A 13,287-nucleotide genomic window follows, 5' to 3' on the forward strand; every position below is an offset into this window, starting at 1 on the left:
CCTGGCATCCAATCAGATTCGCAAATGAAATGTAAACAAACCCGCCGAGCTTACGAATTTTGTCTATGCAATTTAACCCCGCATATGAACAACATGGGGAGGGTCAAACTACTTGAAATGTAATCGGCAGTGCGGCACTTGAATGACCAACTGCCACTGGTCCCAGTTACCAGTTACCAGTACCCAGTTCTCCGCTCTCGGTTCTCAGTTCCTTTCAATTATTTGCACTCCTCCTCCGCAGCGGCTCGGAAAAAATGCCGAAAAAACAAAACAAAATGCAAACATTCGAGCAGGAGCAGAACCAAAGGCATAGCCAGGACCACAAATACACTGGAAAGTAAGGAAGGTATTTTGTGAATAAGGAATTTGTTCTTTGAACTTTATAAATTATTTTAAGCAAGATTTTTAAGTGGTGCTGAGTTTAAGTAAATTTTAGCAGTAGCTGGCTTCAGTTACCATTGCTTACAAATCAATCAGAGATATTTGTGAATATTATTTGTTTAAATTTTTGTTCACGAAATATTTTTTTTAAGAAACCCTAGTTGATAATGATTTTTTCCCTGTACACATACAGTGGGTAGTGAAGGCCTTGTTGGCATTGTCCAAACGTCTGGCTGAGTCCAAGGTCCCAAAGGATTTCCTTGTTATGCGTGCGATGTTCGTTTAACCCTTTTGCTTCTGCTGCCCTTTGTCCAGGTTCCTGGTTCCAGGTTCCAGGTTCATGCTGTGGCCCAACTCCAGGTCGTTTGTTTGCCCAAATCCCGCTCCCCCCGCTCCACCGCTCCCCGTCCGCCTTTGCTCTGCTGTCTCCCTCTTTCGAGCCCTCTCTTTCTGCACTCGAATGGTTTCGCTTACATTTTACGTGCGAATGTAGCTGTTTTTTGAATTATGGCGACAGGAACCGAGTCGAGGCAGCGGCGGAGGCACAGTCCACAGTCCCAGCCATGCCACAGTCGCAGTTGCATTTGCAGCCTCTGAGAGAAACCCCTCTTCCGCCTGCGGTTTTGCGACTGCTGCGCTGCACAGTGATACCAAGCTACAAGCGAAAATGTAAGGAGTTTCACACAATTTTAAACTAAACAAAAACTAGAAGAATCAAATGTAGGATCTTTGATAGAAGCATAAGTACCTTGAAATGTTGCTAAAATAATGCAAAATGCTAGAAATTTTAAATTTCTCTAGTGTTCTTGAAACATTTTTATAAGTGCCTCTCAAGTTCTTTACTTCTAAATATTTTACTATTACAATTTTGTTTGATTTGCAATTGATTTTGTATTGAAAAAAACCCATATGAAATGGATTTATTTCCTACAAACAGTCAAATATTTAGTTTAAGTTCCCCGACCCTGACCATTCACTTTCAAAGGCTTCGACCACTGTGCCGGTGTGGCAATGGCTCCGCTCTTCCTTCCTGGCCCAAACCGCAGACGAAAGTGTTGTGTTTCAACGTTTCGACGTTCCCGTATTTTATTCAAAATGCAGCCACGTAATAGAATTTTTGATGCCAGCATGTCTGGGCCCCATAAAGATGCCACCACGATAACGGTCAACGCCCGTTTCGGGTCCATTTCCAGGCCAGAATTCCGAACTTGGTGCTCTCGGAACTCGAAGCACAGAGATTCTCGCATTTGCGCCCCATCCACGCACCGGGGCCAACTCCTAAATCAAGGCAGGAGTAGGCCTTCTGCGATGGAGAATTTTTGGTGACTTCCATTTCAATTGCATCTGGAGTTGCAGCCAGGGCTACCGGGCAAAATCTCATCATAAATTCATTAGTTGCGACTGCACTCGGCACGCAAAATCCCCTGGAATGGGGAGGAGGATGCCCAGGATGGGGGCTGTCCAGATGGCCAGCTGGTGGCTGTCGGTTGGATGTTGGCTGTTCCCCGTTCGTTGTTCGTTGTTCGTTGGAGGTGGTTCCCGAGAGCAGAGCGATGATTTATGCACCGGGCTGTTTAGAAAATATGCCAAGTGTAGTCTGCGTTGAAGCCCAGAAGGGATTTCTTTGCCACGGCGGCTCCATATCCATGTTTGATTAAGCGAGCGACTCGGCAGCAGCGCCAGTCCACTAAACGCAAATCAACGACGGCGTTGATAATGGCCAACGGGCTGGCCACTTGGACCTTGGCCCTGGACTTATGCCACATCTACAACCAGAACCACACATACATACACACAACCACCACTCATGTCAGGAGTTGTGAAAATGTACACAATGTTTTAGTCTGGCTGCCACGATCAAAAGCTGCGACAGGTGCGCTTTTTTCTAATCAGAGGCGTGTCCCGGGCCCTGTTCTTGGCCAGTCTCCCGCCGACAGTTAAATGGTTGTTCCACTTAGATGCCAGCGGACATTCAAATGGTCGCACCGAATGAACACCAAAGGCGCCAGCTGAATTTTTTCCACAAATTTTCATGCCTCAGCACCACCAAAGGTGTTATTTATGGAGATCATTCGGCACGTTGTTGAGAACGGTTTTTAAAATATGCAAGATGTATCATAGCGTAATACGATTAGTTTGGTGGGAAGTGAAAGCATTTTTAATTGCCGAGATTTGTTAGCCTTATTGATACTATTATGGAAATCTAAAATTATCTAAAATATCGGTAATTTATGGGATTATTTAAAATTATTTATCTTGCGTAGATGTTTTGAGTCTCAAACGGCTTGCTTCAGCGAGCCGAAGGTTATATCCCTTGCTCTCATCAAATATGTCGAACAAAATATTATTATAATTTCCATCGGATAATGGCCTAAAACCAGAACTTAAGATACCATAAGTTTTCTTAATGACGTCCGAATTTTGATTGGCATACCTCAAAATGCTTGGGATATAGTCCTCCAAGAAACTGCATGATAAGTTTGGTTTCAGTTTTTGGTCGATTTTTTGCTTTCATTTTTTGACTCCTGTAAACATCTGACTGAAATCAAAATACCCTATGTAAGCGCATAAAACCTTTTTGTATTTAAATAAGCCAAGAACAGGCCTGATATAACTAATTCCCTAGTTTAACATCAAATTATGTGGCTCTTGTCTACAGGTCGCTTAACCCAGTTTCCCGAAACGTGATAACTCCATTAGCCACTTCCTACAAAACGTCTCAATCAGGCGGTGAACGTTAAAGCCTCCGATCGGCCGAAAAAGCTGCCATAACTCACCAAACAAATTAAGTGGGGAGAGGTCGCTGCGAGGAGCAAATACATGCAAGCCTCCACTTTTTCCGACTTCTTCTGGGATTGGGCGCTTTCATTTGATATTTATTATAATTTCGGAGGAGGGGGAAATCAATGCAAGATTAACCAAGTGAAGAGCATAAATGTGGGCATGCGATGCTGGCTCGTATGCATTTTTCAATCGTTATCGTCAATTTGGTAAAACCTTTTGTTTTTTGTCGCCAACCGTTTTTGCTGGTGGGAAGAGAGCAGCTCCGGCATTGCTTTCGGTTTTTGTAAACGCTCTCGATGCTTATGACCATAAATTGCCCAGCAAACCGTGACCATAAATTGGAGCTAACAAAGAAATTATGAAATTCAAATGAAGTGCGTTCGTTGCTCGGCCCTCGACTTTTGCTTCCATCGTTCCGAGGATGAAACCGAGTCTGACTCTGAGTTTCAGCCTGAGTTCGAATTCGAGTTTGAGGTTGAGGTTGAGTTTGTGTTTGAGGCGGGGGTCCGGGTCTTTATTCTTGGTTGCCAGGAATCGGCAACGTATCGCAGTCTGGGCTTTGTTTTTGCGGTGCACCTGAGGCCTGAAACGAGGCAAGGTCTTGTGCGCCCAGATTAATCCCCACTGACAACCACAAGGCGGCCCGATCGGAGGCCACTTTTATAGAGCAACAATTGCTTCGCCATCCTCGTCCTCGCCGTCGTCCTCGTCCGCATCCTCGGCAGTTGCAGTTTACATGGTAAATTGTGCAACTTGTTCACTTTTTGCATAAAAATTGTTCATTGAAAATGCATAAATGTGCAGTCGGCACAAAGGAAATGCCGGGTCTGCGGACTGGAGCGGACTGGACTGGACTGCATTGGAAGAATTATTATGGATAGAAAACATTGAACCCCGGCCAGCAGTTCGATATCGATGCAATTGCTGATTGCTATTGGCCCTGGAATGCCGCTTGTTGTTAACTATGAATTGTCTTTAAATACACGGCATTAAATAGCATTTATAATATATTCATGAGCGTTGATACGCTTCCCGGTATTGCTCAATATCTAATGCCCCTTTTTGCCTTTGCCAGGCGGAGAGCGCTCTCGACCATATCTCCGACTATCTGCGCAGCTCCTGCCGCTGCCATCTCTGCTGCCACTGGACCCAGCGGACCTGGACCGGGCTGGAATCACCACAAAAGGCTTTTAACCGTAAGCATGTGGCCCAGACAGTTGCATGGCCCATTTTGTTCGCCCCGGGGCAAGTCAAAGTTTGTGGTGCCGGCGCCCCTTGGCACCTTGCCCCCTCCACAAAGTCCAGAGACCAAGTGGAAATGGGCGGAAATTAAGGGAATAACACATATTAAATGCTCTTTGCTAAGCTTTTCTATTCAAAATGCTTTAAGAATGAAAATTCTTTCGATTTAATAGCTTATTTAAGTTATAAAACTAACTTTTAGGATTTTGTGGGACTTTATAAAAATAAAAAAAAGAATATAATATGCAGTCATTGCCGTAAAGAATTATTTTATAACAAATGTATTTAATATAATGAAAAACATATCTATTGTGTCTAAGAATATAATCTTAATGTGCATTTAAGATGACGCATGAACGACACAAAAGATTTTCCGAAGCGTAACCATGAAAATTTGCTGCAACGTTGAGTTTTCAGCAAAATTATATAATATCTATAATGACATTTTAAACGTTTTTAGTGTATTAAACATTTGGGAACATAACTCACTGCATTGACTCCGTTGACTCTCCCATTTATTGACCCGTTTTGGCTCGACGCGGTCTTGAGAACTGTGCGTATACGTATTGTCTATTGTCTATATATTCCGGGGCCACGCAGCTATGTTTGTTTCTATATTTGGCCAGACTGCGACCACGCACCGTTCACCATTTGGGGCCCAGCTCCTGCCCCAACATTCCTACGGTTGCCGAGATTTGCCTTTTGGGATCGAGGTGGGGGTTTGGGGCTTTCGGTTAGAGCTTTTTGGTTTCGGCTTGGAGTTTGAGTTTGGGTGGCTGGTTGCGCTCTCCTCCATCAAATTCGATTCAATTATTTGCGCGAGCTGGGAAATTGTCGGCCATTGTCTCTGTTCAATGCGTGAAATTTATAGTTATGACCGCGGCGGCATTATGACCTCGCCTGCTGACATCTGATTGTTGGCCGGGTGACAGAAGTCGCCTGCCTAAACACGAATTATGGCCTGGAATGCGAGGACCATTCACCCGACTTCGATTGGCAACATATTGATGTGGGGCAGGGCTGATCGCAGCACGGATTTGCAATATTTATTAGAAGCGTTGAGCGGTCAGGTGTTCCCCAAAAAAAGGTCAGAAAAAAACCCATCCGATCGATCTTGCTCGTAAGCGGGGAATTCAAATTACCTGCACTCGAAAGGACAGAGGAAATCAGCTTAAGAAATCTGGCAGACAAAGGTCTGCCGAAATAAGCGGAAAATAAAAATCGGCATTTCATTAAGGCCCCTTCTTCTTTGGCCGGCGAGTGCAATTCAAAATTGAATTCGAAATCTGCAAACACACATCTCGATGAGATCATTATCGGTCGTAACAACGACAGGCCAATTACATTAATTAATTATTAAGGCAACGCAGGAGCAGCTGGAGCATTGGATCGTGATGAGAAGGAGGTGGAGGTGGAGGAGGGAGAGGATAGAGAGGAGGGAGGAGGGAGGAGGACTGCCAGGATTGCAGCATCAGGAGCAGGAGCAGCCAATGAGTGTCACGTACGGACGCAATGTTCCCAGAGCGCAGTTGCTATCGAGGAATGCAATCAGCGATCGGAGGGAAATCGAACAAGCTCGGCTTACGTTTAGCTATAGCTACACTGAGAAAAATTAAATTTAAATTGCAGATAAATCGCAATGTTCATGCTCTTTCAAAATAAATAGAATTTTTTGTATACAAATAAATAATATACAAATAACTAAATTCACTAAGTAAGCTTTTTATTATAAATAAGTTGGGCTTTTTACAATATACATATGTAAATACTATTAAATTTTTATTAAGTATAACTTTTTAAGCTGCCTACATTTAAAAACATAAGTACCTATAATTAGGATAAAAATTGAATAACCCAAATGTTGTAGATACAACATCGTTTATAAAAGCTTATATTAACTCTAACTTTATTTATTTGAGTTTACGAATTTTCTTATTCATTTTCGGCATTTAAGGGGGTCTTCCTATGTGATGGGTTGAAAAAATCGATTTTTTTTTTTTTCATAAATTGCTCCCTTAACATGTCTAGAATACGGTAGTAAAGCGATTTTAGAAAATTCGAAGTCGTTTTAAAGATACAGCAGGTAAAAGAAAGAGCGGTTCGGAGCGCTGAGTTGGCAGTTAGAAACTTTAAACGCGTTTTTCTCAAAACTGTGTTTTTCAAACTTTCCTCCATTGTATCTCAGAAACGGCTGGACCGAATTACTTGAAATTTACAGGGCACACTCAATATATGTAAACGCATGGAATGAACTATTATCAATCGAAAATTTTCAAAACTTCGATTTTTTTATAGCAAAAAACAAAAAAAAAAAACGCCAAATTTGCAACTTTTTTTTCAAATGTCTATCAAAAATCCAATTTTTTTTATATTCATTTGATTGTAGTTCATTCCGTGCATTTAAGCCTACAAATTAAAACGCCGTTTATTTTTTTTTTTTCTGATAAGCCGATCAGCCGGAATCGTGGAGGAAGTGGGAGCTCTTTTTTTCGAGGCGGGGGTGTTCAGAGCGCTGTAACTCTAGTTTGACTGAATATTTTTAGCTGAAATTTTTTATTTATACTGTCCAAATATGTGTTAATAAATGATAAAAAACTCGAAGCTCTAAATATTTACTGGTCGTAGAAAAAAAATCCTAAAATATCCCTAAAAAACAGGCCGTCACATAGGAAGACCCCCTTAAAAATCGAATTATTTTATTGTTGTTTTTATGATAGAACTCAAATTTTGTTTAGTGTCCAACTGCAGCTTCAATTCCAGCTGAAGAGCTGCTCTGGCTGGGGGCGTTTTCGGCCACGCTGTGTGACTAAGCAGGCGAGTCAAGCGAGGCGATCGCGGCTGCCCTGCTGCCCATATAGTCGTATACTCGTACTTGCTGCATGCCACATTGCCCCTTGCCAAGATCGATCGGCTCGTCCATCCGTCCGCTTTATGATTTGCAGATTTTCAAATATGCATCTCCTGCTGCTGCTGTTGCTGCTTGAGCTGCCCCAGCCGCTCTTGCTGCTTGTGGCTGCTGCGGATTCTGCCACTTGCCGCGTTGCGTTAGGCGTGCGATGATTAATTGCTGCCGGCTCACGCAAACCGCTCCGCTCGCCAGTCTGCCTTGCCTTGCGTGTGCTCGCCGAATCTCTGCCCCGGCTGAATAATGATCTCTAGAATGTCTTGTTTCAAAAAAGCTAATAAGATCATTTATAACACAGTTAGTTCAGGTTCTGGACCGGCCAAGACCGCTCTCTGGGGGCCGTCTGTCCGTTGTCTGCTTAGGCAATTTCCTGCAACCATCAGCATCAGAGGTGGACGTTGATTGCAAAAAGGGGGGTTATAAATGGGGAATAAAATCATTACATTTTTATTGAACAATTATTTAAAAATATTTCACTCATATAAATTTTTATACAATATTACAAATTACAAATGTAAATGATCTTAAATGATTCTTACTTTTAATATTGAAATAATAAAACAATTTGTAAGGGTTAGGGTTCAAATCTTTTTATGTTCCTTAAATCCGTTCCGAGTGTTTTAAAACCCATTTTTTTTAATATTTTATGGATTTACCTTTTATATTCTTATGATCGCCGCCTCTGCTTGCCCGACTGTTGGTGCAATGAAAATGCCTCAGCGGCAATTAATCGACAGCTCGGCTCAAGTCATTCATTTCGCGGCTAGTTTCGAGTGTTCGGCTCCCACCGGGTGTTACGTCACAAATTCACAGTCCTCGGCGGTTAGAAATTAACGAGTGTTAAAGGGAAATACTAAAGGTAACAGGAAGTGGCTGAGGAGATGCGTGTGGCTAAGTAGAATACTTTGGGGCAGCCGCCGACAGCTGATTGCCATTTTCTGCAGCAGGATGTGTGCAAATCCCTTTGCCACTCCCTTCCCCTTCCCCTTTCCCTTTACCCTTCACCCTTTAGCCTTCTTCGGTCCTGGGAGTCAATTAAACTGCCAACACTTGTTAACAAGCTGCAATCACAAACACGCCCCGAGCTTGGGACTCCATCGCCTGACTGACCAGCGAATTATCACCGAAGCCCCGAAAAAAAATTGAGGCAAAAATACAAATACAAGACGAATGAAACGTTGTTGTTTTTGGTCCTGGCGCAAAGGGGCGTGTTTGGGGCAGTTATGTAGTTTTGAAAGCGCCTCTGACCCGTTCTCCCCCTTTCACCGCCTTCACCCTTTAGCCTCCAGTATTTCCCACCGCGCTTGGCAATTTTTTATTTATTTGCAAAAGGCAATTTAAAGGCCACAAAGAGTCGGGCAGCCGCACAACTTTTGCCTCGCATTGAATTTCAATTTGTGTTTCCGCATAAAAATGCGCTTCGTATTTATTTTTGTGGGTTATTTGTGCCTTGTCGAGCTGCGAGCTCAGATCTTTTATCGCTGATAAAATGCGACCCTTCGAGGAGGGCGTACATTGCCAGCCACGCCCTCACTTTTCGATGTTGTTGTTGTTGGTGCTGCCGCTGCAAGTTGCTGTTGCTGCTGCAATTGTTGTTGCTGTTGCTGTTGCTGTTGCCGTTGTCGCTCTGCCTGTTTTACAATTGTTTGTTTTGGGCTGTTTGTTAAACACCTTCCGCTACACGTTGGCCATTGCCAAATCGCCTCCGTTTCGTCCTCTTCACTCGGACGCACTCACACATTCGCACCTTGAGCGGGACACTCGCACACGGACACGGACACACATCCTTTGTCATGTTTTGGGCCTGGCAAAAGATTTAGGGTCCCACTTCGCCTCATTCCACAGCCACTTCCCCAGTCCTTTCATCGGATCTCATTCTCTAGCTTGAGGTGTTATAATTTTTAAGAGGAATAAATGTTATAATTAACATACTTCCTTTATGAAAATCCAAAAAAATATCTTTAGAGGCCGGCATCGGGATAAATTCTATTCCACATTTTAGAATGAATTAAAGCATATCCAAAAACATCATATAAAAAACAAAGTAAGAAGAAAAACTTTTTTTAAAATTTGTTTAGGTAAATGTTAGACACATCAAAATGTTTACCATATATAGATTCTGTAAATCTGTTTCAAAATAATTTGAAGAATATATAAGTAAGTAAACACATTGTAATTTAAATAGGAATCTATATAGGAAACAAGAAATTTAATGCTGCCTTGAATGATTTTTCAAGGGTATCCTGTCGGTCGGTCCAGAAGCTTCTTTCGCCAGCTGGAGCTCCCTCTTCCTGCACATCCTCAATATCCTCTATAGGGCTTGGCCTGCCCTTTGATGTTGCTCCTCCTCGTGTTCGCTTTTGGCTCGCCTCGCATAACTTTGCTTGTTAACAATTGCATTGTACAACAACAGCAGCGAGGCAGCGGCAAACATCGGCGATCCCAGGCAACGATCCCATCCGATCCGGCAATCCAGCAATCCAGCAATCCTCTCAATCTGAACGGAGCTCTTCTGGTCTTTGCCATTTTTAGGTATCAACGTCGGCACCCCAGACCAAAACCAAAACCAAAACCGAAAACCAGCGAGCAGATACCAAAGACCGGCGACCCCGGGACACAATGGACACTCTTTTTCGAAAATAGGTGGCTTGATTTATTTGTCTGCAAATTCGCTTTCTCAAAAGGCATTTTCGGCCGGAGAGCCAACAGCCTGACCCAACTACTTATGGCCACTTCCGAGCGCGATTCTTTGAATATGACTAAGCTGCCGCATTCATCAAACGATATTCGGGTTCGAGTGTGAGTTCTGATTATTCAGATCGGACGAGTGGCGAGATTTCCATCGAAGCGATGATCTCGAGCACTTGGCTGAAATCCAAACCCATTAACTGCCGGTTCCCAGCGACAAATACTTAAGAAACATGGCGAGAAGTCTTTAACCTAACCTTGGAACTAGAACTCAGGTGACTTTTCCTGGCTTATTGACAGGCCAAGGAATTTATCGAGGGCAGTCAGAGAAACTAGTAAAACATGTGAGTCCACTTTTAATGGGTTGTCTACTTAGTTTAGATAGAAAACTCTATACAAGCTTTATACATTTTCCTGAATCTGCTTTGTTGTCCTCTTTCTTTAGGAAACATCTTTTTATTAATTGTAGAGTAAGTCATAATAATGTATGTTCCTACATAAACATTTTTTCCTGTGCAGGCCAGAAGCCTTGTAAATCTCAGCTCCACTTTGCCTGCCAAATGTCGCGCAGCGAGAACACAAAAAGCAAATCCCTTGCAAAAGCAAAGGCCCCGGAGCAAGTGTTCAAATTCCATTAAAAGAACATTTACAAATTTGGCAAAGATCAGCGGGCAAGAAGAGCTGGAGCCCAGCAATACCAAGCAATACCAAGCTCGAACCCGACGACCGAGGAGCATCTGCAGAGTGCTAAACAAAAAATCGAATCCGCTCTAAACTGGCGCGACACCTTCGATTCGAAATGGGGGGCTGGGATCGAAAGACCTTGGGCACCCCGAGCTTTGGCTCTAAAAATAATGCAAGACAAACAACACACGGCAATCGACGGCAACAATGCTGTTCTGTTCGCTGGCGAGGAGAACTTTTGTCTCCAACAGCGTTTTCCCTAACAACCCGAGGTGATAAATAAAATTCTTTATATGCAATCTTTTAATGCAATTTACAATAAAATCAACATGGAGTTTAGTTGGCGGCTGGCGGTTGGCTGTATGCGGTTGGCGGTTCGCGGACGGCAGCTTCTTCCTTTTGGGCCCTCGCTAAATAACAAGGGGGCACAGCTTGATTTGACATTAGCACAATCCCACAGATCACCTTCCCAAAATGGATTTCGCCGCCGTCGTTCGATGGCCGGAGCTTTTGCTCGGCAGCCGCAGAAAACGGAAATGGAGGCCCAGCGAATGAACGCGATGATCACTGCGCCCGGGAAATAAATACAGCATAGAAATGATGTACGGAAAACGATCGGAGGAGCCCCTCGAAGCAGCCAGGGCACATCCAGCAACAGCTCCAAATCGAGCATGGCCATCCCAGACAGCCCCAGCAGAACTCACGGCTCCTCCAGCCAGCATTTCGCATCTCGCATCGCGACGGGGGGTGCCTGGTTGACTGGCTGACTAGCTGGCTGGTTGGCTGGTTGGTTGGCTGAGTGCCTGGGCGATGGTGGGGCCTAGGAAAATTGGCACAGTGGTTCCATCACAATGCATAATGGATAGGCCCTCCATTCAAATCGAACGCCTCAATGGGCAATTAGTTAGGGATAAAATGGCACAGCCACTGGAAGCGTCAAGAAGTCAGTTGCAGGCTGCTATTAGTGTTTAATATAGGATTTGCAAATTATTATATTACTGTAATAATACTATAAAATAGGTTGGAAAATTGTTTTATAAATACGACACTTATTGCAGAAGCTTAGGTAAATAAAGTCAAAGAGCTTGATTTGTTTCTAGTTTATGAATTCCATTAAATACATCGGGAATAAAACTAACTTCTTATTACCTTTTAAAAACCAATTCAATTGTTTAATTTGTCTTAAGGCATAAGAAGAGATTAAATTTCTAATTTTTTTTAAATATTTTTTATTTTTTTAATTGGGAGATTGAATCAATAGGTAACACTTGCATATTGTTTTTCCCATTTCAGGTCATCGTAGCCACTGTTTCTGCCCAGGGTCTGGCAGCTGCCTAGATGCGGATGCTCGGGGCATCTCCTCCTGCCCCCTCCCCGCTTCCTCCTGCCCCTCGCCTCCTGTATCCCGATCCTGCTGCTCGTTTGGGCTACCACTTTGCGTCTGGAACTGCTGCCGCTGCCGCTGCCGCTGCCGCGGATTCCGATTCCGATGCCGCTGCTCGCGGAGCTGGCGCGGCATTATTAATGATAAATGTGGCTTGCACTCATGATAAATACAGAGAATCGTTGAAAGGTATAAATCAATAATAGAGAAGTTTGTTTGCAGTTAGGCAGGCGCAGGATGGAGCCGTGATTTTCAGCCAGCAGACAATGAGTTTGCCCGGGCATAATTCACCCAGGAGCAAAAGGTCTTCGTGTGGAAGCTGGCCGAGGGATCTGATTAGAAGAGCGGCCCAGGAGGAGACCGCAACTGAAATTGGACGTGGCTGTCCCTGTGCTGTCCTGTCGACTTGCCTGCTCCACAAAATCATGTCCATTAATTGACTAATTAATCGACGGCTGTGCGGCGAAACAAAACAGAGACATAACAGCCAGTGCGATTATCAATAACAATTAGCCGACGCCTCTCCGCCGTTCTGTCAAATATACTCGTACGTTCTCAGTGGCCATCTTGGCCCTCTTCTCCCATTGGCTAGTTGCATTTGAATGCACGAGTTACGCATCCATCAAATGTCAATTGTTTGTCTTGACTCGGCGCTCAAACGTCTTCGGAGACGGAGACTCGCCGCATTTCCCATAAATCATTCGAAAGTCTCTCTGGCGGGCAATGTATCGCAGAATCCCGGCATCGGCGGCGACGACGTCTTCTGGCTGTCAGAGGAGCGGTCTGGCTCTGGGTGGATATGGAGGAGTTGGAGAAGGTGGTCCAGGCCCACTCGGATGCCCATCCAAGGCATCGAACTTGTCTAGCGCGATGGCCCAGCTGAGTGTCGGCCCTGTCCATCTTGAATTAGTTGAGCAGTCGCAAGACATTAGGTGCGGCGAATGGCTGACGATGGCTAACTATATTAAGTTTGACTTTTAATGCATATTTTCAAGGCATTTCAGACTTTTTCAGAATGGCTGGAGGCAAGATTAAATTAATTTTTAATGCATTTCTGGGCTTTCATTAGACGGAAAGTAGTTTTATAGGTATTCTTAAGTCTGCTCTTATTATTTTCAACTGGATTGCTAACGATATCTCAACTGCACAGTTGTTTGATTATTTTAAATCAATTTAAGGGCTAAGAAAATATTTTCCACTTTTATTTCCTTTGCTGGTA

General features: G+C 43.7%; 1 long non-coding RNA gene across 1 annotated transcript; it reads right to left on the bottom strand.

The window, feature by feature from the left end:
- Positions 1-8,776: 8,776 nt before the first annotated feature.
- Positions 8,777-9,488, bottom strand: LOC108093059. Its single transcript, XR_001771463.1, has 3 exons — positions 9,420-9,488; positions 9,245-9,298; positions 8,777-9,191 (listed from the first exon to the last, which is right to left on the bottom strand). It is a non-coding gene; the product is annotated as an uncharacterized LOC108093059 (long non-coding RNA).
- Between the last annotated feature and the right edge of the window lie 3,799 nt (positions 9,489-13,287).

Source organism: Drosophila ficusphila, unplaced genomic scaffold, assembly GCF_018152265.1.
Source record: "Drosophila ficusphila isolate 14025-0441.05 unplaced genomic scaffold, ASM1815226v1 contig_106, whole genome shotgun sequence".
NCBI lineage: Eukaryota > Metazoa > Arthropoda > Insecta > Diptera > Drosophilidae > Drosophila > Drosophila ficusphila.